The 27597-nt window shown below is 41.0% G+C and overlaps 1 protein-coding gene across 2 annotated transcripts in view; it reads left to right on the top strand.

Annotated features, from left to right (window-relative positions):
- Positions 1 to 27597, top strand: part of MOB3B (MOB kinase activator 3B) — a 205727-nt gene that overhangs the window by 95227 nt on the left and 82903 nt on the right. The window lies entirely within an intron of this gene.

Here is a 27597-nt window from a genome sequence, read left to right as displayed (position 1 = left end):
TTGTTTTACTTTTCGCAAAGTTCTTTAACATCTGGTTTAACAGAAGACAACTGGACTCATATCTGCTTATGCATTTCAGTCTATTGTGGTTTATTGTTTTGGTTCATGTCAGGGCTGACAGGAGTATGTGGTTGGAAGTGAGAGGATTTTGTGTACCTTTGAAAGGGTCCTTAGGGATCCATACAGCACTCTGAGAACCCTGCTGGGGTAGGGAAGGAGTCTTTTGTACCTAGTAGGCACTGGACTATGTTAGTTGAAAGAAGACTAGTGAAAATTGCATTAAGGATTTCACGATACAATAGTCCCTTTTTTTCTATGGTTCTGATTTTCTCTGTTTCAGTTACCTGTGGTCAACTGTGGTCTGAAAATATTAAATGGAAAAATGCAGAAATAAATGTTTCATAAGTTTTAAATTGCACACTGTTCTGAGTACCATAATGAAATCTTGCTCTGTCCCGCCTGGGACAAGAATCTTCCCTTTGTCCAGCATCCCCACACTATAAACTCTACCTGCTATTACTCACTTAGTAGCTAGCTGGGATGTCAGTTAACCTTTGCAGTATCACAGAGCTTGTGTTCAAAGAACCCTTATTTTACTTAATAATGGCTCCAAAGTGCAAGAGTAGTGATGCCAGCAATTCAGATATGCCAAAGAGAGGCCATGAAGTGCTTCCTTTAAGTGAAAAGGTGAACATTTTTGACTTAAGGAAAGAAAAAAATTGTATACTAAGGTTGCTCACATCTAGGGTATGAATCTTCTGTCTGTGAAATTGTGAAGTAAAAAGAAATTTATGCCTCTTTTCTTGTTGCCTCTCAAACTGCAAAAGTTATGGCCATAGTACATGATAAGTGCTTGGTTAAGGTAGAAAAGACATTATATTTGTTGGTGGAAGTCATGAGCCAGATCGCACAGCAGGAGGTGAGTGGCTGGTGATCGAGCATTACTGCTTGATCTCAACCTCCTGTCAGGTCAGCGGCGGCATTAGATTCTCACAGGAGCATGGACCCTATTGTGAGCTGCACATGCGAGGGATCTAGACTGCCCACTCCTTATGAGAATCTAACTAATGCCTGATGATCTGAGGTGGAACAGTTTCAACCTGAAACCAACCCCCACCCTGCCATGGAAAAATTGTCTTCCAGGAAACATCCCTGGTGCCATAAAAGTTGAGGACTGCTGTTTATGACATTTATCCACCTATACTGATGGCATTTCACATCAGTATTCACAGTTAAGTGATCTCCTTATCACACACTTTTTGGAATCACCGAAGGACAGATGCTAATTGGTCTCTGAAAAAAGATGAATCTTCTGATTTCCTTAGCACTATGTTCACACTAACCTAATGAGCTAATTGAGGCTAGACATGTAACTGGTGGGACTTGATGTACACAAAGAAAATTTTTAAATTGAACGAATATTTTATTTTTTATATATTTTTTATTGTACTTTAGGTTCTGGGATATATGTGCAGATCATGTAGGATTGTTGCATAGGTACGTACATGGCAATGTGGTTTGCTGCCTCCATACTCCCATCATCTGGCATTTCCCCCCATGTTATCCATCCCCAAGAATATTTTAGAATTGTTGTGCTGCACATTAGAGTGTGGTGGACCACCACCAGATGGTCACCTTGCAAATTTTATGCAACAAATATTCAAGCTCAGGAGAGCTTTCTATAATATCTGGATCAGAGCAGTCATGAGTTTCTTCCCATCATCGATTGATACATATTCTTAGAGAATCCCAAGCACCAGCCAAGACCCAAGTAATACTGTAAGGTAGCTATTATGGAAAAAAAAAATCGAATGAATCGTTTAGAAAGAATTTGTTCTTCAGAATTATTGTCTATGACTCTGCTCTTTCCATCTACATAGATAATTGAATTCAGCATTAAGTGAGCCCCATGACAAGGGCACTGTGATGTGGTCAACGATCAGTCAGCATTAAAGAGACGTGGCCACATTGCTTCAACCTACAGATGGGTGGATATATGTTGCCCCCTGTGGACAGATTCATTTCTGAATGGGATTTATAGATTATCTTATACTAAATGAAATGTGTTTTACTGCTAGGGCCAGAGACTGATCTCATACCTGCCTTGTTAAGCAGATTTTGTCCTATCTAGGTTTCATTTTAGGCCGTTACTGTGATAATGATGTCTACCATTTCTTGTCTACTGTGGGTTAGTTAGGTGCCTTACATTGCTACCTTACCTCTCATGACAGCCTTTCCCCGCCACCACCATGACAGGCAAAACAGCCTTTTGCCTGTTTTCCAAATGAGGAAACTGAGGCTCGGAGAAGTTACAAATGTTGCACATGTCACAGCTTATGAAGCTCCATAGTAGGTCCTTCTGGCTCCATTGCATTTTTTTTTTTTCCACTATGCCAGAGACATCTCTGATAGGAGCATTCTGGACACATATATGCATGCCTTTCCATAAAACACAAACATGAATGTATTTAATGACAGCATGAAAGGGGGGGGAAAGGATAATTTAAAGAAGCAAAAGGTTTAGTTTCTCTATGACACCAAAGCATGAGGTCCCTGCAAAAGAAATCCTGCATGGATGAAATAGATTTCAAGTCATGGCTTTGCTACTTTCTCATTGTGTCTTGAATATTGTGACTCATGGTCTTGTCTTGAATAATGTGACTCATGTCTAGAATTTGACTCATGATCTACTAAAACTAAAAAGATCTGTGCCAATGGTAAGAACCTTCCATAATAAGGTAAGACAGATGAGATGGTTCATATGATTCAATAATTTGTGTGTCTGGTGAATGTTGAGTGTGTATGTGTGTATGTATGTATGGTATGTCTTTTAAAGATAAAAGTCTCATTGGCTAAGAAGAGAAGGAGAAAGAAAATAAAAGAGTATTAGAGTATGCCAACTAACTTTGTAGTTGTATAGTTAACAAATGAGCAGACCAATATAATTCAATGTCTTCAACATTTAACTTTCAGCCCAGTATATAAAGGTGGATTCTGTTTGCCTTTCCTCTTTACTCCTCAGTCTGTTAACCTTATTTCCTCCCCTGTAACCTCAGGAAACCTAGGTCTTCAGGTTGCTGTAAGGTCTTAATGGGATAATGCATGGGACTTTGCATGTAGAAAATGTTCAATAAATATTCACCAATATTATTGCTAAAAATATTGTGAGTACCATATTTCTGCAAAGTAGCTGCTGTGTTTCTCTCCCATATTAGAAGCTACACATATCAATAAATAATGGAGGCTCCCAGAAAGAAAGACCCCAGAGGCCTTAAGTCCTTTTCTACAGGCAAGATCAGTGGTAGGTTCCTGGGCTTGCTGCTGAGGTGGACTTTTTGGCCATTGTTTCTCAGTCACCTCAAAGAGTTGACACTTTGGGGCCCATGAAGTTTCTTTAGCCCGAAAACATGTTGACTCTTTAAATAGCTGTGGAATCTGGCTGCACTGATCAGTCTATAACGGCTCATGGGGCTGATGGACTTCATGTTATTTCAGGTGCAGCGGGTGTACATTTCACCTCCTGCAACTCCTGTCCTCCCCACAGTGCTATCCAGCAGCTGCCCTTTGAGGAAGGTCCTTTAACAAATATGACCAAAACTGGAGCTCAGGTTTTTCAGGTAAAGTATTGTAGACTTTAGGACAAATTGGCAAGGAGACATTATCAAAGCAAACTGTTAAAATTGCCCGATAAATAGACCCACAAGGTCCTCTTGCCCCAGCACTTTGCCCATCTCCCAGGGCTCCTTCAGGCACCTGCCTCATCCTCTTGGCTGTATCAGGGGTCCTGAACCTCCTTCAGCTGAAGGAGACCTCCCACCACCAATTCAGCAGTAGCAGTTCTGAAGCCTGCCACAACCTCAGACTGGGCACGGTGCTTTCAACAAGGGGCAAGTAAGAGCTCCCAGACCCGGGTAGGAACAGGGCTTTGAATCCTGTTCCCTTCTGGCTGCTAGTGCCCTGAATTTACTGTTTAGGCTTTCTCTAAGGTTAGCTCTCTGCTCCTTCGCCAATGCTGAAGCAGTAGTATATGGTAGGGTGACAAGGACCATGGTGCTACTCCTACCTCAAAAGATTTCTTAGTGCTCTTGGCTATTTATAGTTACTGTTACTGCTGTCTGTGAATCCAGCTTCTAAAAGGTAAACTGGTTCATACCACGATGTCTTCGAATGAAAAATGCATCCTGGCATATTCGCCTGGGAAGCCTTAACGAGAGGCCTCTTTTCATCTAGTCCAGCAGTCTTTGTCGTTAATTTGAGAAATAGCAACGTGGTTTCAGTGCTTCCATAGCTTTTGGGTGTGTCTTTGTTTTGAATAGGATTTAGCAAAGTCATTATCTCATGCTTTAAGAAGAAGTTTCCAGCCTAAAAATACATCAGTACATTTTTTAACTGACATGATAAAAAAGCTGAAGCCCTCTTTCCTTGGAGATAAACCCTTTCAAATATCAGGCAGGCAGATGTGTCCCTGTGGGTGACTTGCTTCTATTGTATAGCTCACTGCTCATAAATAATGAATTTGACAAATGTAAAATGCATCAGTGAGTTTCAAAAGGCAGGGGTCTGGTGACAATGTTGTACTTTTTGTAGCAGTTGAAGAGAGACATTTATCAGATGTTACCCTGTTGCATTTTTTTTAATGTCCATCAGATAGATTATATTCATCATATTCATCAATGACCAGTAATAAATAGATTGCACATAAATGAATAAATTTGATAACAGAGCTATGGCCCTTTGATTAGCCAGTGTCCAATAAAGATGGGAAAGTTGTCATTAGTAGGCCTTGAAAATTACCGAAAAGGACTAAATTTAATGAACACCTTTATAATTATATAATAGTACCAAATAGGTCAGAGTTTTGAACATTAGAACTATTTTACTTTTTCCTATAGTGGTCTCTGAGATTCTAAGAGGTCTTAATGCCAAGAGGGGCACAACTGTAGCCCATCCGCCACATAGCAAATCATTTATTTTCTTAGAAAACCTAGATCATTATGCACTTTTGAAAGCCCAATATCTTCCCACTACAACCAGAATAAAATCTTAAATCCTTACCTTGGCCTACTGGACCCTTTGTGAGCAGGCTCCTGGCTACTTCTCCATCTCCTCTTTAGCATTTCCCCTTGCCTACTGGACTTCAGCTACCCTAGGCTTCTTTATGCTTCTCAAAACACCCTCCCCCACCCCCAGGTCTCTCCCCCTCCCTGTCGCCGAGCCTTTGCTCATTCTGTTCCTTGTGTCAGGAAAACTTGGCCCTGGATTTTTGCAGAGCTGGCTGCTCTTTCTTCACACTCAGATCTCAGCTCAAATTTCTCCTTCCTTTAGGAGGACTTTTCTAACCATCCAACATAATGTGACCTAGATCCCTTCTGTTTCTATTAGATAACCTGCCCAATTTCCTTAATATTCTTTTTCACTCTGAAGTTGTTTCTCATGTATATTTACTCATTTATATTCATCATAACAGACATAAGAAGACCAGTAGTTCCTTACCAGAAAAGTCAAATAAAATGCAAGTCATGATAACAAACCTGAAGCATTACCATTTTCTATGGACACAATTGCCTGGAAGCAGTTGTCTAATTCAACTTGTATTTACTCACTAAGTGACCAGTACAGTAGTAACTTGAGGATGCCAGTCACACTGTCAGCAAATGTTTTTTGACTGTTTCACACATACCAGACAGTGAGCTAATAGGCTAAACACTGGAACACAGTGGTAAACAAAACATGCATGACCTTATTCTCATGAACTTAAAAATAAACAGTGGAGTAAGACCTACAAAGGATGGAAGCTCCATGAATATAGGAATCTTTTCTACTCAGTGTTGCCACCCAGTGCCTAGAGTAGTGCCGGGCACGTGCAATTGCTTGGTATAAGTTGATGAATGAACAACTCAAAGTAATTACAAGTGTAAAAAGTTTAGCAGAGGAAAATGCAGTGTGCCAATATACAAATTACAAGTTCACATACAAATATTACCAAACACATACACAAAGTCTCTAATAGGAGCCCCATAGAAATGATATTGTAGGTGAGTCCAGAAGGGTGAGTGGGATTCAGCAAGGTGAAAGGGGTAGGATGATGTTATGGGGTCTGGGTAGAGGGGTAGAACAACAGTTACAAAGTTCCTGACACGAGAAAATTGAGGCATCCCTGAAAGACTAAAAGAAGGCAAGTGTGAGTATTGCACAGTGAGTGAGGCTGGAGTGACATGTGAGGAGGTCACAGAGGGAGCAGGGCCTTGGAAGTCCTGAAAACAACTCTGGTTTTGGCCAGATGCAGTGGCTTATGTCTGTAATCCCAGCACTTTGGGAGGCCGAGGTGGGTGGATCACCTGAGGTTAGGAGTTCAAGACCAGCCTGGTCAACATGGGGAAACCCTGTCTCTACTAAAAATACAAAAACTAGCTGGGCATCATTGTGGGTACCTATAGTCCCAGCTACTCAGGAGGCTGAGGCAGTAGAATCGCTTGAACTTGGGAGGCGGAAGTGGCAGTCAGCCAAGATCACACCACTGCACTCCAGCCTGGGCAACAAGAATGAAACTCCTACTAAATAAATAAACAAATTAAATAAATAAACTCTAGTCTCTGTTCTACAGTTGTAGGAAACCTCTGAAGGCAGATGAGTGACATGTTAAGTCTTGAATGTTAAAAGAATTGCTCTGGCCACAGACTGGGGAGGGGAAAGGATGTAGGCCCAGAGCCCCATGTCAAGGAGAAAAAATGATTTTCTCTCTACTCTACCTTTCACAGTTCTTAAATGGAACTCCCTGAACACACACACACACACACACACACACACGAGAAAACAAAAGAAGTTTATAAACATGTATACTTTATGTACACATGGGGAAAACGCCAGAGAAATGAATACATTTCTCCCGTAGAGCTCAAAGAAAAATAGTTTAAACCTCAGGCTTGTGCCATAGTTTGCTGAAACAAAGACAAAAAGGAGTGTGGGGAAACTCTGATTATTGGAAGATGACCAGGAAAAGAGAAGACAAGGGTAAGATTCATTATGCAGATTTTAATCCAGGCTGTCCCCATTTAGTTATGGCTTTCTTCCTGGCGGAGAAAGAGAGAGAGAGAGAGACCCCTCACAAATGGTATTTTCCTTTAGATGTACATTTCTCTTAGTATGACTTTTCAGAGCTCTGCCTATGTCTACAGTTTCTCAAAATAACCTGCTTGAAATAGTGAATATGCCAAGAGGCATATTTTAGAGTGGTCTTACGTTCTCCTACAGTCATGTTTTGTGGTGGTTTGTCCTGAGCACCAACACCAACTGGGAGCCCTTTGCAGTGGTCCAGATAAGAGACGCTGAGAGCCTTAACTCAAGCGTGGAGAGAGTTGGGTTGATTGGAGGGGGTTAGCAGGACAAGTTGAGGAAATGTATGAGGGATAGAGCAGAGAGCAGGAGGAGTAAGGAAGCGTAAGCCCTAGTTTCCTGGCTTGAGCAAGGGAGTACAGCCATTTACCGAGATTGAGAATCCTAGAGGAGGAGTTCCTGAGGGTGGAAAGTTCAGATGACTTGGGTTTGTGGTGCCTCTGAGATATCCAAGTAGGTATATGGACCAAGCAGGTGGATATATTTCTGGGATTCAGAAAAAAGGCCTTGGCTAGACCGTAAAAATGGCAGCTAAGGTCATGGGTGTGGCTTTTATACTTCTGGAATTAAAGCATAGAAAGAAAAGGCCTAGGACAGAGCTTTGAGGCACACCACATTTAATGGTGTGTAGAGAAAGGGGAATTATTGGTAAAGGAGCTTGAGGAGAAGTCACAGAGTTAAGAGAAAGCCCAGCTGAGAGTGGTGTTCATGAGCAGAGGAAAGAGTTGCTGCCAAGAGGAGGGTGTTGAAAGGTTAAGTAAGATAAGCACAGGAAAGACAAGTGCATCGTAGGTCAACACAAGAGAGTCAGCAGACAGCCCAGATGAGCAAACACACTTGTAAGGCAGCATTCATTCTCCCAGGGATAGTCTAATCTGCATCAGTACCTTATCATCAACATCTCTGATTCTGAACTACAAAGCCAGGAATGTCAGTCTGCTGAAGGAGTGAGGAGATGCGAAGCTGCCATGCTTCTGCCGAGAGTGTGGGCCAATACTCTGGAGTCTGGGATTTTTAGTTGTTTCCATTCCCTCACGATGCTGGGCTGTACTTCCTGCTCTTGTTTCCTTTTGTCAAGTTGCTTATGTTTGCTTCTGTTGGCTCAAGTGGTTTTCTCTTTTCTTCAACCAAAAGAGCCTTGGGTTAGCCAAGAATTCTTTGACTCACAGGGAGAAGGCTGCTTGACCTCTGCAGGCTCTGTAAAGGTCACTCTTGGCAGTGATTCAGTAGCTTACCAGGTTTATTGCTATAGCCTGCAACTCCTAAGCCATAAATTAAGAATCCCATGTATCTTCAATATGCATGGAAAGGCTTCATTCTCATCTATAAATCACAGGAATTCTAAAGGCCTTGACAATTCACAGTGCAACCTCCCTTAGCTGTTTCACTTCCAGGAATTTTTTCAGACTTGATTAACTGGAGGGTGGAGAATGGGGTTTTGTAAGTTCATTTGATATCCTTGGTCCCATGAAGAAGGGAGAGAATTCTCTTTGTAAGGTAGAAGGCATGAGATTGGTTTATCTCAAAGACTTTGGATTTCTGATTTCTGTGACAGTAAATGAAGTTCGCACTCTCAAATGTACTAAACATCTGACAGCTATTTCACCGCTATGTGGCTTAATTCATGGGTGCTTCTCAGTTTAAAATCATCTTGCCACTTAAGGTGGGTGAAAGTAATAGCTATAACATGGTGCAGACATAAGTGGAAAATGTGTTTGGAACTAGAAAAAGGGAGACAGGGAATGCAACAATTTCTGATTTAAAATTTTGCTTGAAAATCAGCAAATCTCATTTAGAAAAAAAAAAATAGTTCCTGAAATAAAGGTGTTGATTTTCTTAAAGAAAAGATAATATTCTCAAGAGAAAAGGGTATTCCTGAACCTATTTTCCAACATCAGTCTGTCTCCCAGATGAATAGGGAATTCCATGTAATTGGGGACTATTTCTGTGCTTTTAGCAAAGATGGAAAACAGTTTCCTTTCTCCTCTTCCTTTTATCTTATCGTTGGAACCTTCCTTTGATCCCCATTTTTCTATTCAAGAGGGTATGAAATTAAGAGGGTGGAGTAAGAGCTTCCTGATTATGCATGAACACTGATTAAAATGCATAGTCTGGAATGGAATCCCACCATTATTTCAAAGTCAGGACCTCTGCATTTCTCCATTACTATTTCTAGATAGGAAAAGATGAGACTAGAAGACTTCCAGGATTCTCTCAAATGCTAACATCCTATTATGGAAAGGGGTTGTCAATGACAGACGTGTTCTGAGGGAAGATAAGGATTAGGGGTGTGCAACCCTGGCAGAGATGCTATTCCATTCAAAAGAGACTTGCAGAAAGCCTACCATGTACTGGGCATGAGATAAGGCATTGCAGGGCATAGAAAGAACAGCAAAAAGTACTTCCTGTCCTTGAGGTTACTATCTCAAAGTGAAAAAAAAAAAAACTGCTAAAAATAAAAGCTTTACTATTACGACAATGCTAAATAGAACTTTTAAATTTGTAGATTATTCCAGTATCTCAAATGGCAATAACCCTGTGATTGAGTTATTATTGCCTCTACAACACAGGGAAAGAAATTTAATACATAGGAAAAAGAAAAAGAAATCTTACAGAATTGTAAAAGAAGAGGGAGCTTCTATCTGGGTGAATGATCAAAATGGGTTTTCCGGAACTGACTGGAAGTGAAACCTTGGATCTACTACTCTTTTCTTTGACCATTTTAATAGTAGATCGCCTTTCTCCTTTTAATTAATTTTTCATTTAGCAGTGCAAGTTCCTGCTTTATTTTTCTGAAATTGGTAGTTGACCGTCTGATGTCTTTTGCTTTCGTAAAGCACACTGCCTAATGGATGTTGGACTGTTTCTAAAGTTACCTTTTTCCCCAGGCCGATACCCATTTATTCCAGCATATGCTAGAGGGGTTGGGGGAACTTTTAACATGCTTTGGGTCTCTTGCTACACAGAGTTGTGTTTACCCATCACGTTGATCAGTTGTATACAGTTTTTAATGGGAGAAGCATGACTTTACTGACCGTTTCTTAACAAATAAATTTACTTGTGTCTGCTTGGTGTCGTTTGGAAAAGAATGTTCTTTCTCTTCTTCCTCTGGGGCTGCCTCCAGTGTTTTGCCTTTCAGAATCCCAGAAGTTCCCAGCTTCACACCTCCCCATTCACCTGACCTCACAACTTTAAAAGCAGACTGGACGGGGATGTGAAAGAAGATGGAGTGGAGACGGAGTTCTGTGGCTGTCAGTCATCTGTGTTGTATCTTGATTCTCAAGGAATATTTGTGTCACTGGTCCTCATGTTATCTCCATAGCGGTTGATTCTTACTGCCACTTAAGGTCAAGTTCTCCTTCCCAAGAAAGGCTTTGTCTTTCCAGAAGGTGCTTAAGGCTCTCCTTTTTTGTGGGATTAGACTCCCTCTGAATCTTGTGAAGACCAGGAAAGGTACATCCAAGAAGATTCACCTGTCTCCTTTTCTGTCTCCATTTTTTTTCTTGGCTCTCCTTTCAAATATGGTAATTAAGTCACTAGGCCTGTTGGGAAGGAGATTAGGAGTTAGCTTTAACAACTAAAATTAAACCACATGTTACATCTCTAGTTAAGTGAGGAATATGTTTGTTTAACTTTTGTTTCTTCATATCCAATTCATGAGGTTTCCTTATTTTTAAATTGTAGGGTGATCTAGCTTTTCCTTTGAGAATATAAAGAATGCCATTTCAAGGTAGAAAATCATTTTTAAAATGAAAATTTGTCTTTAAATAATTGAATTTGTCCCAGTACAGAAGTCATTTTTTTTTTTCTAGCTCTGCACAAAATCCCAGTCATTTACAAGTGGAAGAACCTGTTTTAAAAAATGGCTAAATTAGCATTGGCCAAATTCTTGGGGCTTTAGAGTCTCAGGTGAAATCTGATCTTTCACTGAGATTTGTTTTTTGTTTTGTTTTGGTTTTTTGTTTTGTTTTGTCAAGCAGGCAGGATGGTGGCTTAACAAACTGTGGAACAGAATCCCATGTGGTTAATGATCTGAACGGGAGGGTTCAGAAGGTTAACGTTATGGTGGTAAGCACCGGGAGCTGTTGCACCTACTTTCACAGAAAATACTTTAACCACCAATAAGATCCCCACTAAAAAGCAAGATGAGTGGCCAAATGAGCCTTTGTGTTTCACGATGACCTGTTTTAGGAATTTTTCATCTCCTTTGAATTCCACCTGGGCAAATTCTGCCTTTACCTTGGCTTCAACTCTTCAGTTAACTATAAAAAAAAACATGGTGTGATGTTATTGATGCAGACACACTATTTTCATGGTTTCAAACCTTTTTCTATTTTTCAAACAACAAAAAAAAGACTTAGAACCTCAAATGAAATAAGTAAAATTGGTTCTGCATTGGCTGCAGTGGTGGGTGAAAGGCTCAGAGTCCGCACCCCACCCTCCCCACCTGGTACTCTAAGTTGAGGTAGCTTCCTTTGCTCAGGAAGCAGAACCCTATAGCTTTGAGGAGCACTATTTGAAAACCATGGCTCCATAGCACTTGCCACTTATGATTGCCTTTAAGGCCTGCTTTTCCTCTTTGTGGGAGTCAGAAATGAATCACAGATCATGAGAGGCTGCCGGAGACCACCATCCCTGCAGCACAGGAAAGAAAAGCCTGGGGCTGAAGTGCCAACCCCTTGTAGTCTCAGCATGTCCTCTCAGCTTCCCTAATTTGTACTTAAAAGGTGTGCCTGGCAGAAGATGTGGACGATGAAAGTATCAGGTCAAGGAGTAGTGATATCACCTTAAATCCAGAGAGATTGATCAGACAGGGTGAAATGTTTAAGCAACGGCTCTGGGAAGCCCTTACAAGGCAATTGGCACCCTCAGCAGACCATCAGGGAACTCTGTTGGAGCAAAGGGGCTCCTTAGAACTTTGCTGCATTCATTCTTGAGCTGCAAGCGCTGATCTTGCTGCCTCAGACAGTGTCTTAGATCTTCTAACTTTCAGCACATCCTTCCTCCTCCTCCCTGATACCTAGTTTCAGAGTAACCATTAGAGATAGCATCTGTGCTTTTACCTGGTGATAGTGCTTATCCTTTGAGTGGCAACCTTGAAACTCAATATTATGGAACTTCCAAGTTCATGACCTTTAATGGTAACCTTGAAACTGGGTAATCTTCCACTAGTGCCGCTGGTGGACTGGCTCAAGCTTCCCATCTGTGCAGGAGCCACAGTCCATCTGAGTGCTCCTTTTCCCAGATGCCCAGTCTCCAGTGCCCAGCCCAGCTTCCTCCTCCTGCCACTAACTGACACGGCAAACTAAGACACGCTAAGACAGTGAGCCATTGTCTTAGTTCTGGTTTCTCTGTTTCCTCTGTTTATTTTAATGGTATTAGGCTCCATTTTTCTCTTAGGTATTTTTCATTTTGAATTGCTCTGAGTGTGATAAGAATATTTTTGGGACGATTTTGTCTGTTTTCCTTTCTGTGACTTCTGAGATCAGATTTCAGCTGTCTGTGTGAGATACTATTGCTCATTCTGCATATACCACCTCTCCAGGGGAGATATTTCCAAAGATCACACCTTTCCATATGGGACTATGTAGGTGACTGGTCTGTTTTGATGGCCATATTTCATTGGGCTTTGCAAGTGGTTCATCTTAGAGCATTATGCAGAGTTGTAAAGCCAACCATGACCTGTTAATTGAAGTGGGTATAACAGGGTGTTCCTAGGATTTATGAGATGCTCTAGAAGTTTAACTGTGGGCCTTTCCCTTTATGCCATGTCATTTGTAGCATGGACCTAAAGTCAGGGTATCTCCTAAAGACTTATGGGAGTTACACATAGATTGAACCATTTTGAATTCCTAAAGTGTGTATGAGTCAAGAACCAAAATTTGAGTTGATCAGCATGTCATGTTTATTTTCCTTAGTTTAACATATCTGAGTGTAGTCCCTGTTCCACCAGGTGGTGTGAAAGCCAGCTTAGACATTATTCGGGCTTCGTACCCTTCCTCAGACTTTGGCAAAGCTTCCAGGACTTAACTCAGTGCCAAAATACAAGGCAACCCACCCAATCCCTTATCACACTGGTTACCATTGTCTAAGCCCATGTAGTCCCCCTGAGCATGCAGCATTTGCGTTAATCCTAGTGCACAGGCATCTTTGGCAGAGCTGGGAGCCCTCACACCTGCCATCCAGCTATTTTAGATATGCCCTGCAACCATCACCTTTGATGGGTTGCCATCTTCCCTGGCAATAAGTCATATCCACAAATTATCCTAAAATACTTCCTTCTGTTTAGGCTTTGGACTGCAATGAATGAAAACTCAACACCTTTACTTTGTTTTACCTTTGGCCTCTGCCATGTCTTATTTCTCCACAAAGAACAAACCCATCTCTTTCTAGACAACTCCTACTCATCCTTTGGGTCTTAGCTAAAATATCAGGGACTACGTTAGAGACACCCCTGTGAATACCCTGTCTCCCTAACAACTCTCTTATAACTTTGTATTTAGGCATAATTTGCATCAGGATTACCTGGGAAATTGTTAAAAATGCAGAACTTTGGCCTCTGCCTAAGATCATATTGCTGGAACAGATTCTGCATTTTAACAATTTCCCTAGGTCATCTCTGTAACGTTAAAGTGTGAGAAGCACAGATATACTAGATCATGAGCTCCTCGATCACAAGGACATTATTTTTTCATCACCGTGTCCCTTTTGATGTGCCTAGTCCATAGCAGCCCCTCAATAATTAGCAGCTAAATGCATGGAGCCTGTAATAAACATACAGACCAAACATTCAGCTTGCAGTGGCTGCTGCTGGAGGAAGGATTGTGCCTAAAGTGTGACCCAGGAGGTACTAAACTGGAACAAACCAGGGGTGGAAGTAGGTTGGTCACCGCTCAGTGAAACCAGAACTTTTGGGTTGGGCTCAATCTAGGTAGCCAGGCCCACAGGTATAACAACCAACTTAATAGGCAAGATGAGGCCAGGTGGGCTTCGCTGGAGGGAATGCTGGAGAGCCTGAACTAGGAATGAGGGAAGCAAAGACTTCGCCAAAGAGGCAGAAGAGTGTATAGGGCAACCTCTGTGAGGGCTCCTAAAGGACATGATGGGAAATAAATTTGAACAGGTAGACTGAAATTTCAAAGGCATTCATTTTCCACTCAGTATTGAAACACAGATTCCAACTAGATCAAAGACAAGGCAAAAAATATGAATAGAGGCCAGGCGCAGTGAGGTGGCTCACGCCTGTAATCCCAGCACTTTGGGAGACTGAAGTGGGCAGATCCCCTGAGGTCAGGAGATCGAGACCAGACTGACCAACACAGAGAAACCCCATTTGTACTAAAAATACAAAATTAGCCGGGTGTGGTGGCACATGCCTGTAATCCCAGCTACTTGGGAGGCTGAGGCAGGATAATTGCTTGAAACAGAGAGGCGGAGTTTGCCGTGAGCCAAGATTGCGCCATTGTACTCCAGCCTGGGCAAAAAGAGCGAAACTCTGTCTCAAAATTTAAAAAAAAGTTAATAGAATCTTTATTGTTCTACACATTCATTTTATTTATTTGAACTAGGGGAAGATGAGCCAAAAAAAAAGAAAGAAAAGAGTGGAGTAAATCCGTCTCTCGAGTTTGTTAGAAAATCTGAAATTTATTATTGCCTTCTATGTACCTACTTACCCCAGAGACATGACTACCTGGACCTACATTAAGGCACTACTAGAGTAATTGGAGCAGAGAGGTGGCTGCCTATGGAAAGCTTTTCCTTGTCCTTGCAGACATCTCTCTTCAAACTAGTCACCCTGAAAGAATGTTTGACGTTAGCCACATGGGAATTGTCTGGCAGGTGACGTGGTTCATGCCTGCTTGTATTTCCTTTTCCCTTGGAGATAAGCAGATGCTCTTTGGGAATGCATACACATTAAGGCTATAGCAGTTCCTGAAATTTCTCCTTTTGTTGAACATAAAGTCTATGGGTTGTACCAAGGAGGCTTAGCCCTGTACTTTGTGGTGGGAAGAAAAACAAATGGAACTAGTGCTGCCTTAGGACAGCATCAGGGTGCCCTGAACTCTGCTGCAGGTAGGCAAGAAGTCAAGCCTGGGAGGCATTTCTCACTCCCTGCCCTGGAATTCTGGGATCTGCTTTCAGGAGAGCATGTAGCCCTTGCTCTTCCTTTGCTCATGGCAAACTTGGACGTCCTCTTCCTAAATTGGCACCTAGAATAATCCAGTGTGTGCTTGCAGATTCATCTTGCCCACACAAGCATGGGATTCTGCAAGAAACATCCAGTGTCCCGCCCATTCCATTGCCCTCCCATCCCTCTGTTCTTGTCATGAACTTTGAAAGCTTGCTTCTAAAGCACACGGGGGTGGAGGCAGGGAGCGAGGATTATGCTTACTGAAACCAGTCCTCCAAGTCTAGGCAGTAGGAGGCTGTAGAAAAGGAAACAGTGCAAGCCTGGGAAGTGAGTTTTGGGGGAACCTAGAGGATCTCATTATTTTCCCCTTGGATTCTGAGTCTGGAAGGGGGACAGTGTCATGTATTATTCTGAGATTAGATATCAGCTGAGCCTGGACATCCTTTGAAGAAGCAGCAGCTGCTGCTTCTAGGAATGAAGTAGAACGCTGACAGGCAATGGCCATGACACCTTCGAGTCAGCTTCAGAAATCCCTGCAGGAGTAGCATTGTGTGCCCAAACAAATGATTTACTTCACAGTAGCTTGGTCACCTGCCTGGATCTCTGTGTGTACCAGCTCTGCCAATGCATATGGTATCTCAACTGATGCAGCCTTGAAAAACAGTATACCTCCCCTAGACCTCTCCCTGCACCCCAACACGTATACCTTCCTGTCCTGCTCATGCCAAGCAAAAATGAAAACAAAGCAAGAAAACACATAGCCTTCTTTTCTTCATAATTGGTGCTTGTAACTGAAAAAATTGGATTTGAGTAACACTTAATGTACATGACTTTATTTATAACAAGCTAAATACAGCTAGTGCTCAACTTACGACCACGGTCCGGACTGCAGACCGGTCGTAACATGACTGTCGTACGCCCAGCTGGGCAACGTTTGCCCTGCCAGATGCGGAGCAGTCGTGGCTAGCGATTGTGGTCGTAAAGTCGAATGGTCGTAAGTTGCATAGGTGGTAAGTCGATGAATACCTGTAGATTAAGAGTGTGGGCTCTAGTATCAACACAGGATAGGTTGGAATCCGAGTTTTGCCACTTCTGGTAAGTTACTTAACCTTATTAAGTCTCTGCGTCCTCATAGGTAAAATGGGGATAAGAGTAGCACCTACCTTCTAAGATTTACTAAGAGGATGAAATGATACCATATATTTAAAGTCTTAGCCATGGTAAGCACTCAGTAAATATTTAACTCCCCCCACTTTTCCGTGAAGAAACAGAGCACCCTCCTTCTTCTGCTGGGTGAATCAGGGCTGTGTTGTCTAACATCTAATGAAGAAGGCAGTTCCCAGTCACTCTTCCTTCCTTGCCTATGACTTTTCCAGTCCCACATTTCAGGTCCTCTGTGGTTTGATTGATGAACAGATGGTAGAATGTATGCTTGAAATACATTGTTTGGAAAGACCTTGGGGAGGGGAATGCGAGGAAAAGAGAAAGGAAGAGAAGGCTGACGAAAGAGCCTCATGCCTTCTAATGAACACACTGAACCCTTGACCCCGTTTAGACTTAAGTCCACTGCATTGGACTTTGGTTTATAAATATAGGTCTACAATCCATTATTCTGAAGTCTAGAAAAAGCTTGAAAACCACAAGTGTTTTCATGTGCATAAGGCTATTTATATTCTTTCTTTATTTAACTTAGTGTGAACATTCATATGTTTCCCTGCAAAGGTATTAATGGCCTTGATTCCGGGGTGCTGCCCCAGGCTCTGCCGGGGGTGTTATGTCATGGGTAGTAGATGTGTCACAGTACCATTCTGAATTCTGAGAAATCCTGAATTTTAGAAACAGGTCTGGCCCCAGTGACTTTGAATGAGGATTTTTCTGTTACAAAAACTAACGGGAGGTAGTTTAGTTTAAGCAAGCAAACAATAAATTATGGGTGGTGGAGAAAAATTTACTTCTGAGATTATAGGCATGTTTCACAAAACCCCAGAGCAGAAATGCAGCTGTCTTGGGAAGAGGCTGAAAGAGGCCTGGAAGGTTGAAGACCTTCTCTCTAGAGTTCTGGTTCTTATGGCACGAGCATGGAACATGGATGGCTACCATTTGATGCACCAACATAACTCTTGTGTTCTCATCTGTGGCAAATGGTAGGAACTCACCATGTATGAGTTAACTGCAGCTTGGCTTTCCAGTCTGGTATATTCTTTGCTTGGTGGCCAGTACAAATTGCATTATTCCATTAAGCTCACCATCAGCATTTGCCCTTTGTAGAGTCTCTCCTGGTGGCTTCAGAGGCTCTGCTGAACTGCCACTGGGCCGGGCAGCAGTCATGTTGACTGAGTAGTCATGGGTCCCCATGCAGTTTGTGACTGGCCCCCACTGGTTCTTTCACTGGATTTGGCAATAGCAGGAGTCCCTCAGAGTTGATCTTCCCCCATAGTTTTAGGGTTTGATTCATATAAGAACAGATGAGAAATGAAGTAAATGGGAGAAGGAAAGCAAAAAGCAATTGACCTGAAATGAGATACTCACTGGGGGCCTGCCCTGTTCCTCTGTATTTTCTTGGGCCTTCAGTTTGAGCCCCATGCATAGTATTCTGTGTCGGTGGCCAGCACCTCTTGGAACATGGCTTCATTTGGTCGTGGTTATTGGGATGTTTGGGATGAACCTTTCTAAATCAGGTTTATCATTTTTCTGAGTTCATTATCTAATTTAGTCTTATTGTCTTTAAGAAGCCACAAAACAGTAAATGTTCTTTTTCTGTTTTTTATTCTCTTGTTTAACAGCTTCATACCTAAGCATAGGAGACATCAAGAGGTTAACTCAATGTGAGTGATGATTAACTGTCATGAAGCCAGAGCTTTGAGATGCATACGTAGTCAGCATGCATAGACGTTTACTCTGTTATTGCCTTGTGATTAAGGGCAGACTCTGAAGCCAGCCTGTCTAGGTTCATGTCCTGGTTCCACCGCTTACTAGCTGTATAACCTGGAGAAAGTAACTTAACTTTTCTGTGTCCTTGTGTCTTCACCTGTAAAGTGGGCACCTCCTTCATATAGTTGTTGAGAAGATTAAATGAGTTAGCACCTGGCTTGTAATAAGATCTAGCTAAATAATTGATACTTTTCTCTGATGAACAGTCTCAATCAGTTTATTCATTCATTAAACAAATACGTTTGTTCTGTATTTTTGCCTACCATATGAAGGCATTGTGTTTTGAAAGAGTGGACAATTCTTGTAACTTCTAGTCTTGTGGTGAAGACAGATATTAAACAAGTTACTACACATGTGATGAGTGTTATGGCCTAAGTGTTACACTTTCTAAAGAGATTAGCAGAAGTCAGATAACCATAAATCCAACTCTATTGGTTGTTTTTCCTCTTTAAAAGCTCCATGCTAAATACTCTATCCCTTCTTCAAGGATCAGGGTATAAGTAAAGGTGAGAGTGTCTTAGTTTATCCATCATACTAACAGTTGCTTGCTTGGGACAAGAAATGACTTAAATCTTAGGTAAGTTAATTAAAAAAAAAAAAGAGTATTGCCATCACAAAAAAAGTCATGTGTGGGAGCCAAAGATATTCTCAGAACAGGTGAAACTGTTATATTTACCTGCAATAATAATATTAATAATAACCAGAAGACTTTTTTTTTTTTTTTTGAGACGGAGTTTCCCTCTTGTTACCCAGGCTGGAGTGCAATGGCGCGATCTCGGCTCACCGCAACCTCCGCCTCCCGGGTTCAGTCAATTCTCCTGCCCCAGCCTCCTGAGTCGCTGGGATTACAGGCACGCGCCACCATGCCCAGCTAATTTTTTGTATTTTTAGTAGAGACGGGGTTTCACCATGTTGACCAGGATGGTCTCGATCTCTTGACCTCGTGATCCACCCGCCTCGGCCTCCCACAGTGCTGGGATTACAGGCTTAAGCCACCGTGCCCGGCCTAACCAGAAGACTTTTAATGCTTAGCAGTTCATTCATCACCCTTGATTGTCATTAACTGTTATGTAAAGTCAGCAGGACAAGAGTCATCTCAATTTGCAGATGAGAAAACTGAGGCCCAGTGTAGTAAAATGATTTACCCCAAGTCACTGCCAAGGTCAGTGCCTAAGTGTTAGGCACACTTAGTCGGCAACAAAAATGTTTGCTTTATTGAACAGCATAAGTATTCTGACTCACTATGTAGTGTTCTTTCTGGCTCTCCATGTGGACTGCAGCTCTGTAGCATTTTCAGATTTCATGCTCGCTATTATTGGGATAGTTTTTCTAATATTCACCTTCTTCCCAGATTAACAATTAAACAACACTTTTTTCCAGACCCTATCAAGACATACCAGATATATATCCTCTTTTTTTCTGTCTAGATTCAGGACATAGCAAACTAATTTTTAAGATTCATCTTTTAAATGTTTGTGTGTACATTTAATAATTTTTAAAGATAACAATACAGTGTTTCCTGATACATTGTTTCTGTAACTGGAATTTACAGGCAAAGTAGAATTTGTGGTATACATGCTTCAACAAGACCTAGGATTATCTCTTCCAGACACAATCTTTTGAAAGTCATTAATATTCATCAGAGACTGATCTCATGAAGATTGACATACAGAAAGCTTAAGAAGTGCATCACTCCCCTGAAATTGTTGCCAACACATAAAACTACATATCGTCAATGCATGAAAACATAAAAATATTTATGTATTTTAAATTAATGGAATGTAACCAAGATGTCGTATTTTGTAATAAAATATTTTGTCATAAAATCTGTCAGATTTTATCTGTCTTCAGCTGTCTTGATTAAATATGACATCTTGGTTACATTCCATTAATAACTTTAACTTCTATAGGGTGTCTAAAAACCTAGGTCAGACTATATCAACAGAATTAGAGAAATGGAACCAAGATAGGTGTTGAGCATACTTCACATTTACCAAATGGCTCTATTTAAAAGTCTCCTCTGAAAATAAAGCATTAAAGTTGGACTGAACTTTATGCATTTAATGGGGGATTCTTGTTTTATTTTATTACAGAGAAGATTAAACGAATGAACTCAGGAAATACTGGGAAATGAAAGCTGAAATGTAAATTGCTCAGCCAGCCACCTATTTGGAAGGCAAGATCAGTCCCAGATTTGCAAACTGAGTTGAATATTCAATCCTCACTATTTTCCATTTGTAACTTACTGCCCTGAGAAGAGGTCGCGTTCATTCACGTATTCATGTATTTATTCATTTATTCACTCAGCAAATATTAATGGAGCCCCTATGGGGTTCCAGGCACTGTTTTGATACTTAGTGAGGACACAGCAGAGAACAATAAAGACAAAGTCCTCACTCTCACTGAACTGATATCTGCATTGAAAGTAGGGAGGAGAGGAAGGCCATGATCAGATATAGATGTCAGGTGGTGATAAGGGCTATGAAGGAAAGCAACTAGAGAGTGACGAGTGCTATTTTATACAGTAGGGGCAGAAAGGAAAGATACTGAAGCCACGCCTGAATGACATAAGAGGAGAACATTTGGGCATCTGGGGAAAGCACATTCCAAGCTGAGGGCAGAGTGAATACCAAGGTCCTGGGGTAAGACCATGTTTGCAATGTGTGAGGACCAGCAAGGAGGCCAGTGCAGCTGGAGCGTGGAAATGAAGGAAGTCAGAGACAGACAAACAATGTGAGGCCAGAGCACGGTGTTGGGACTTTATTCTGGGGATGATGAGAAACCAGTGGAAGATGTTGAGCAGAAATGTGAAATAACCGCCCTGGTGTTATAAAAGAACTACTCTGGCTGTTATGTAGAGAACTGCGTGGTTTGGGCTGGGCGAAGTGCCTCACGCCTGTAATCCCAGCACTTTGGGGGGTCAAGACAGGGGGATCACGAGGTCAGGAGATCGAGACCATCCTGGCCAACATGATGAAACCCCATCTCTACTAAAAATACAAACATTAGCCGGGTGTAGTGGCGTGAGCCTGTAGTCCTCGCTACTCAGGAGGCTAAGGCAGGAGAATCGCTTGAACTCAGGAGGCAGAGGCTGCAGCGAACTGAGATTGTGCCACTGCACTCCAGCCTGGGCGATAGTGTGAGACTGTCTCAAATGAAAAAAACAAAAAGAATTGCATGGTTTAAAAAAAGTATCCAAAGTGAGCAAAAAGATTTGTACTTTATACTCTCACTTAAGTCACTCTAGGGCTGTGTGCCTCAATTCTTTGCCTGTAAAACGGAGGTGAGAATACCTCTCTTCACTGTAGAAAGAAGGTGGGTGTAAGGTTGCCCCTCATGGATGATAAAGGCCTCCCAGTACAGATATGATCATTGCTGTTGTCAAGCTCTGTGTCAGTGGTAAATGTTACTGACCTTTCTATTTTCTTTTATTTATTTATTTATTTTTTTCCGTAAGTTATTTGGTTACATGAGTAAGTTCTTTAGTGGTGATTTGTGAGATTTTGGTGCACCCATCACCTGAGCAGCATACACTGTACCATATTTGTAGGCTTTTATCCCTTGCCCCCTTCTGCTCTTCCCCCCCAAGTCCCCAAAGTCCACTGTATCATTCTTACGCCTTTGCGTCCTCATAGCTTAGCTTCCGCGTATCAGTGAGAACATATGATGTTAGGTTTCCATTCCTGAGTTACTTCACTTAGAATAATAGTCTACAGTCTCATCCACGTCCTGCAAATGCTATTAATTCATTCCTTTTTATGGCTGCATAGTATACCATTGTATATATATGCCACAGTTTCTTTATCCACTTGTTGATTGATTGGCATTTGGGTTGGTTCCACAATTTTGCAATTGTGAATTGTGCTGCTATAAACGTCTGTGCAAGGATCTTTTGAATAATGACTTCTTTTCCTCTGGATAGATATCCAGTAGTGGGATTGCTGTATCAAATGGTAGTTCTACTTTTAGTTCTTTAAGGAATCTTCACACTGTTTTCCATAGTGGCTATACTAGTTTACATTCCCACCGGCCGTGTAGATACAGTGTTCCCTGTTGACTGCATCCACGCCAAAATCTACTCTTTTTTTATTATAGCCGTTCTTGTAGGAGTAAGGTTGTATCGCATTGTGGGTTTGATTTGCATTTCCCTGATTATTAGTGATGCTGAGAATTTTTCGTATGATGGTTGGCCATTTGTATATCTCCTGAGAATTTGCTTTTCATGCCCTTAGCCCACTTTTTGATGGGATTGTTTTTTTTTTTCTGATTTGTTTGAGTTCTTTGTAGATTCTGGATATTAGTCCTTTGTCAGGTGTATAGATTGTGAAGATTTTCTCTCACTCTGTGGGTTGTCTCTTTACTCTGCAGACTGTTCCTTTTGTCATGCAAAAGCTCTTTAGTTTAATTAGGTCCTAGCTATTTATCTTTGTTTTTATTGCATTTGCTTTTGGGTTCTTGGTCATGAAATCCTTGCCTAAGCCCATGGCTGAAAGGGTTTTTCCAATGTTATAGTCTAGAATTTTTATAGTTTCAGGTCTTAGATTTAAGTCTTGAATCCATCTTGAGTTGATTTTTGTATAACATGAGAGATGAGGATCCAGTTTCATTCTCCTACTTGTAGCTAGCCAATTATCCCAGCATCATTTGATGAAAAGGGTGTCCTTTCCCCGCTTTATGTTTTTGTTTGCTTTGTCAAAGATCAGTTGGCTGTAAGTATTTGGATTTATTTCTGGGTTCTCTATTGTGTCCCCTTGGTCTATGTGCCTTTTTTTTATACCAGTACCACGCTGTTTTGGTGACTATGGCCTTATAGTATAGTTCGAAATCAGGTAGTGTGATGCCTCCAGATTTGCTCTTTTTGCTTTGTCTTGCTTTGGCTATGCCAGCTCTTTTTTTGGTTCCATATGAATTTTAGAATTGTTTTCTCTAATTCCGTGAAGATGATGGTGGTATTTTGATAGGGATTGCATTGAATTTGTAGATTGCTTTTGGCAGTATGGTCATTTTCACAACATTGGTTTTACCCATCCATGAGCATGGGATGTGTTTCCATATGTTCATGTCATCTGTGATTTCTTTCAGCAGTGTTTTATAGTTTTCCTCATAGTAGTCTTTCGACTCCTTGCTTAGGTATGTTACTAAGTATTTTATTTTTTTGCAGCTATTGTAAAAGGGGTTGAGTTCTTGATTTGATTCTCCCCGTGGTTGCTGTTGGTGTACAGAAGAGCTACTGATTTGGGTATGTTAATCTTGTACCCGGATACTTTGCTAAATTCTTTTGTCAGCTCTAGGAGCTTTTTGGAGGAGTCCTTAGGGTTTTCAAGGTAAATCGATCATATCAGCAAACAGTGACAGTTTGACTTCCTCTTTACTGATTTAGGTTCCCTTTATTTCTTTCTCTTAATTGCTCTGGGGAGGACTTCCAGTACTATGTTAAAGAGGAGTGGTGAGAGTGGGCATCCTTGTCTTGTTCCAGTTCTCAGAGGGAATGCTTTCAACTTTTCCCCATTCAGTATTATGTTGGCTGTGGGTTTGTCATAGCTGGCTTTTGTTACGTTAAAATATGTCCCTTATATGCCAATTTTGCTGAGAGTTTTAATCATAAAGAGATGCTGGATTTTGTCCAGTGCTTTTGCTGCATCAGTTGAGATGATCATGTGATTTTTGTTTTTAATACTGTTTATGTGGTGAATCACATTTATTGAATTGCGTATGTTAAACCATCCCTGCATCCCACATAGGAAACCCACTTGATCATGGTAGATTATCTTTTTAAAATGTTGTTGGATTTGGTTAGATAGTATTTTGTTAAGGATTTTAGCAGCTATGTTCATCAAGGATATTGGTCTATAGTTTTCTTTTTTGGTTATGTCCTTTTCTGGTTTTGTTATTAGGGTGATGCTGGCTTCATAGAATGAATTAGGGAGGATTTCTTCTTTATCTTGCAGAATAGAGTCAAAAGGACCGGTACCAATTCTTCTTAGAATGGTGGAATTCTGCTGTAAATCATCTGGTCCTGGACTTATTTTTGTTGGTAATTTTTAAGTTACCATTTCAATCTTGCTGCTTGTTACTGGTCTGTTCAGGGTACTAAGTCTTCCTGATTTAAGTTAGGAGGGTCGTATTTTTTTTTTTTTTTTTTTTGAGATGGAGTCTCACCCTGTTTCCCAGGCTGGAGTGCAATTCCGTGATCTCGGCTCACTGCAACCTCCGCCTCTCGGGTTCAAGCAATTTTCCTGCCTCAGCCTCCTGAGTAGCTGGGATTACAGGCATGCGCCACCATGCCTGGCTAATTTTTTGTGTCTTTAGTAGAGATAGGGTTTCACCATGTTAGCCAGGCTGATCTTGAACCGCTGACCTCGTGATCCGCCCACCTCAGCCTCCCATAGTGCTGGAATTACAGGCGTGAGCTACTGTGCCAGGCTGGACGGTTGTATTTCTGTTTTCTAACCCAGAGGGTTAGTATAAGGATCATATGAGCTCATATATGTAAGTACTTGTGAGGTTCTCACTACATGTTGTTTTTTTTTCAACATCCCTTTGCTGCTAGAGTCCAAAGTACTAGCATTTTCTTTTTCTTTTCCCTTGGGGATTTTCAGCAGAAGGTGGGAGGCTTAGAAGGTGTTTTTTTTTTTTAATCTCAAGGAAGAAAACTGTTGATTACTGGAGCTGGCGGCAGGGAGGCTATGAGCCGAGGAGCTGTAATAAGATCACTCAAAGGAAACTTTATCGGTCCATTTAAAGCAGAGACTGTCTCCCTCTTTCTCTCTGTCTCATATATTCATTTCAGGCATTTGACTTTCAAAAGTGATACATCCTATATCTTCATATTGATAATTTAAGCAATCCCAAGTGTCTAAAATCTCAATAACATAGTTTCTTTTTCCCCTTCAATCCCACACCAGTTCCAAACTCCAGATGTAACTAAAGGTAACAGTTTAGTGTGTATATTTCTTTAGGCGTGCCTCCTTATTCTAATAGTCATAAACACCTTCACAGACTTGTAGTGGTGGCTGTCTTTTGTTCTGTTTTACAAAGAAAAATAAAGGAAAAATGAGCTAGCCCTCGTGGCTCATGCCTGTAATCCCGCTCTTCAGGAGGCTGAGGCAGGAGGATTACTTAAAGCCAGGACTTTGAGACCAGCCTGAGCAATGTATCAAGATCCTGCCTCTACAAAAAGCTTAAAAATTAGCTGGGCATGGTGGTATATGCCTGTAGTCCTAGCTACTCAGGAGGCTGAGGCTGGAGGATCATTTGAGCACAGGAGGTCAAGGCTGCAGTGACACTGCATTCCACTCAAGACTAGGTGACAGAGCAAGACCCTCTCTCTTAAAAAAAAATAAAAAAATACTCCAGGGGTTTCACAAAAGCCTCTAATTGGTATCTAAAGTCTTTAAGAATGTGTTTTATAGGTAGAATATCTATAGCTTTCTCAGCTTGTCAAAGGAATCTAGCAGCCCACCCTACCATCAAATTAAGCACCAGCCATTTAAACTTCCTAAAAATCCCAAACATGGAGATTAGACCAGATTCTCTGAAGTCCTCTTCTATTGCCATTTTACAGAATTTGCTCAAATCCAAGAAAAGCTCTTTTTTCCCTGATATGCCACTTACTCAATTTCTCTTGTTAAGTGATCCTTAAGCATTCCTATAATTAAGGTATGAGATCCTACAAGATCATGAAGGGGAATCTTAATGCTTAACTGCAATAGTAAAACCTTTTCCATGAGTTTATTAAACTGTAATTATTCAGAATTTAATAATACTTGTATATTAAAATCAAAATCATTTTCTCAATCAGGAAACTGTGTTAACCCCAAATTCATTTTTTTGTCATGCAATGAGAGGACAAAAGCATATTGCAAGTCCAGGTATCAACAACGTTTGAAATGTTTTTCCTTTTAGGATCACCTACAGATAATCTGGGGTGACGGCATATAAAAAGCAAATCTAATTATATGTCTGCATGAATTACCTAAATAAATACATGCACAAAATCCCATTTTGAAATCTGTGTGAGTGATAAAATCCACTCACATTGCAATTTAAAACCAGATGTGATGAAATTTTATTTTCCTCAGCAACAGCTCTTCAGTTAAGGAGACGCTTACACGTCTGCTTGCTCATCCCCAGAGGATGCAGTTGTTTTAGATCTAAAGCCAAATCCATTCAAATTAGCCAGGACCTTTTCCATTTGGAAGTGAGAAATGAGAGTTTTCTCACACAATCAGCTGATGGGGCTCTGCTAGCATGTTGAGACAATTAATGCAAAATCTATACTGATATAAAATGTAAGTGCCTCTCATTTATTTTTTAATGATCCCATCTAAAATTGACCAGATTACTTTTTTTTAATGGGAAAGAACACTTTCACAGAGAAGAATAATGAATGGGAAGACTCAGAGACTCCAAGTCCTAATTTTTCTAAATTATATTTTATAATTCAAAGTAACTTTAGACTTACACATAAGTTGCAAAAAAAAAAAAAAAAAGTACACAGTTCCCATATATCATTCACCCAGCTTCTACAAATGTTAGCATATTATATAACTTTAGAGCCATCTTCAGACCCAGGAAATTGACATTAATTAAATCATGTTTTATAATATTTTTTTAACAGCAAATAATACTATTTCACTTTTAACCTATTTTGAGAGAAAACTGGCATTTTTGTCTTTACATATTATGCACACACATAAAACCATCTTCTAAATTTATTTATTCCACAGGACGTTAAAATTGTGGTTAGAAGGCTGGGCGCAGTGGCTCACACCTGTAAACCTAGCACTTTGGAAGTCCGAGGCAGGAGATCACCTGAGGTTAGGAGTTTGAAACCAGCCTGGCCAGTATGGTGAAACCCCATCCCTACTAAAAATAGAACGATTAGTACTGCCCTTTAGGGCATGGTGTCATACACCTGTAATCCCAGCTACTCGGGAGGCTGAGGCAGGAGAATTGCTGGAACCTGGGAGGTAGAGGTTGCGGTGGGCCAAGATCATACCACTGCACTTCAGCGTGGGCAACAGAGTGAGACTCCATCTCAAAAAAATAAAACATTAAAACTGTGGTTAGAGTATCATTCAGCTAAACTGTCTCACAGGATTTCTTTCTCATTTTGGGTAAGAATTTTGAAGATCTGAGCAGCAGTTCTGACAGGCAGCTGCTTGGAAGGCTTGCATGCAGTTGACTCACTGGGGAGGAAAAACCTCGTGACTGTGTCACCTTGTGTTTATGTTGCTGATTTAAGTAGTGAGGCAGCACTTTGAAAACTACACCATGTATAACTGGTTCTTTATCACCAAATCCAAGGCCATGGGGAGTATAACCTCAGTAGCAGGAGCCAAGATAAACTGCCTTTTGTTCAAGGGTCTGACATTTTAAATGTAATCTCATATTAGCTGTGCTCAGGTAAGAAGTGGGTC

This window comes from Cebus imitator, unplaced genomic scaffold (genome assembly GCF_001604975.1).
Source record: "Cebus imitator isolate Cc_AM_T3 unplaced genomic scaffold, Cebus_imitator-1.0 Scaffold403, whole genome shotgun sequence".
Taxonomy (NCBI): domain Eukaryota; kingdom Metazoa; phylum Chordata; class Mammalia; order Primates; family Cebidae; genus Cebus; species Cebus imitator.
This window is presented reverse-complemented; position numbering and strand designations above follow the sequence as displayed.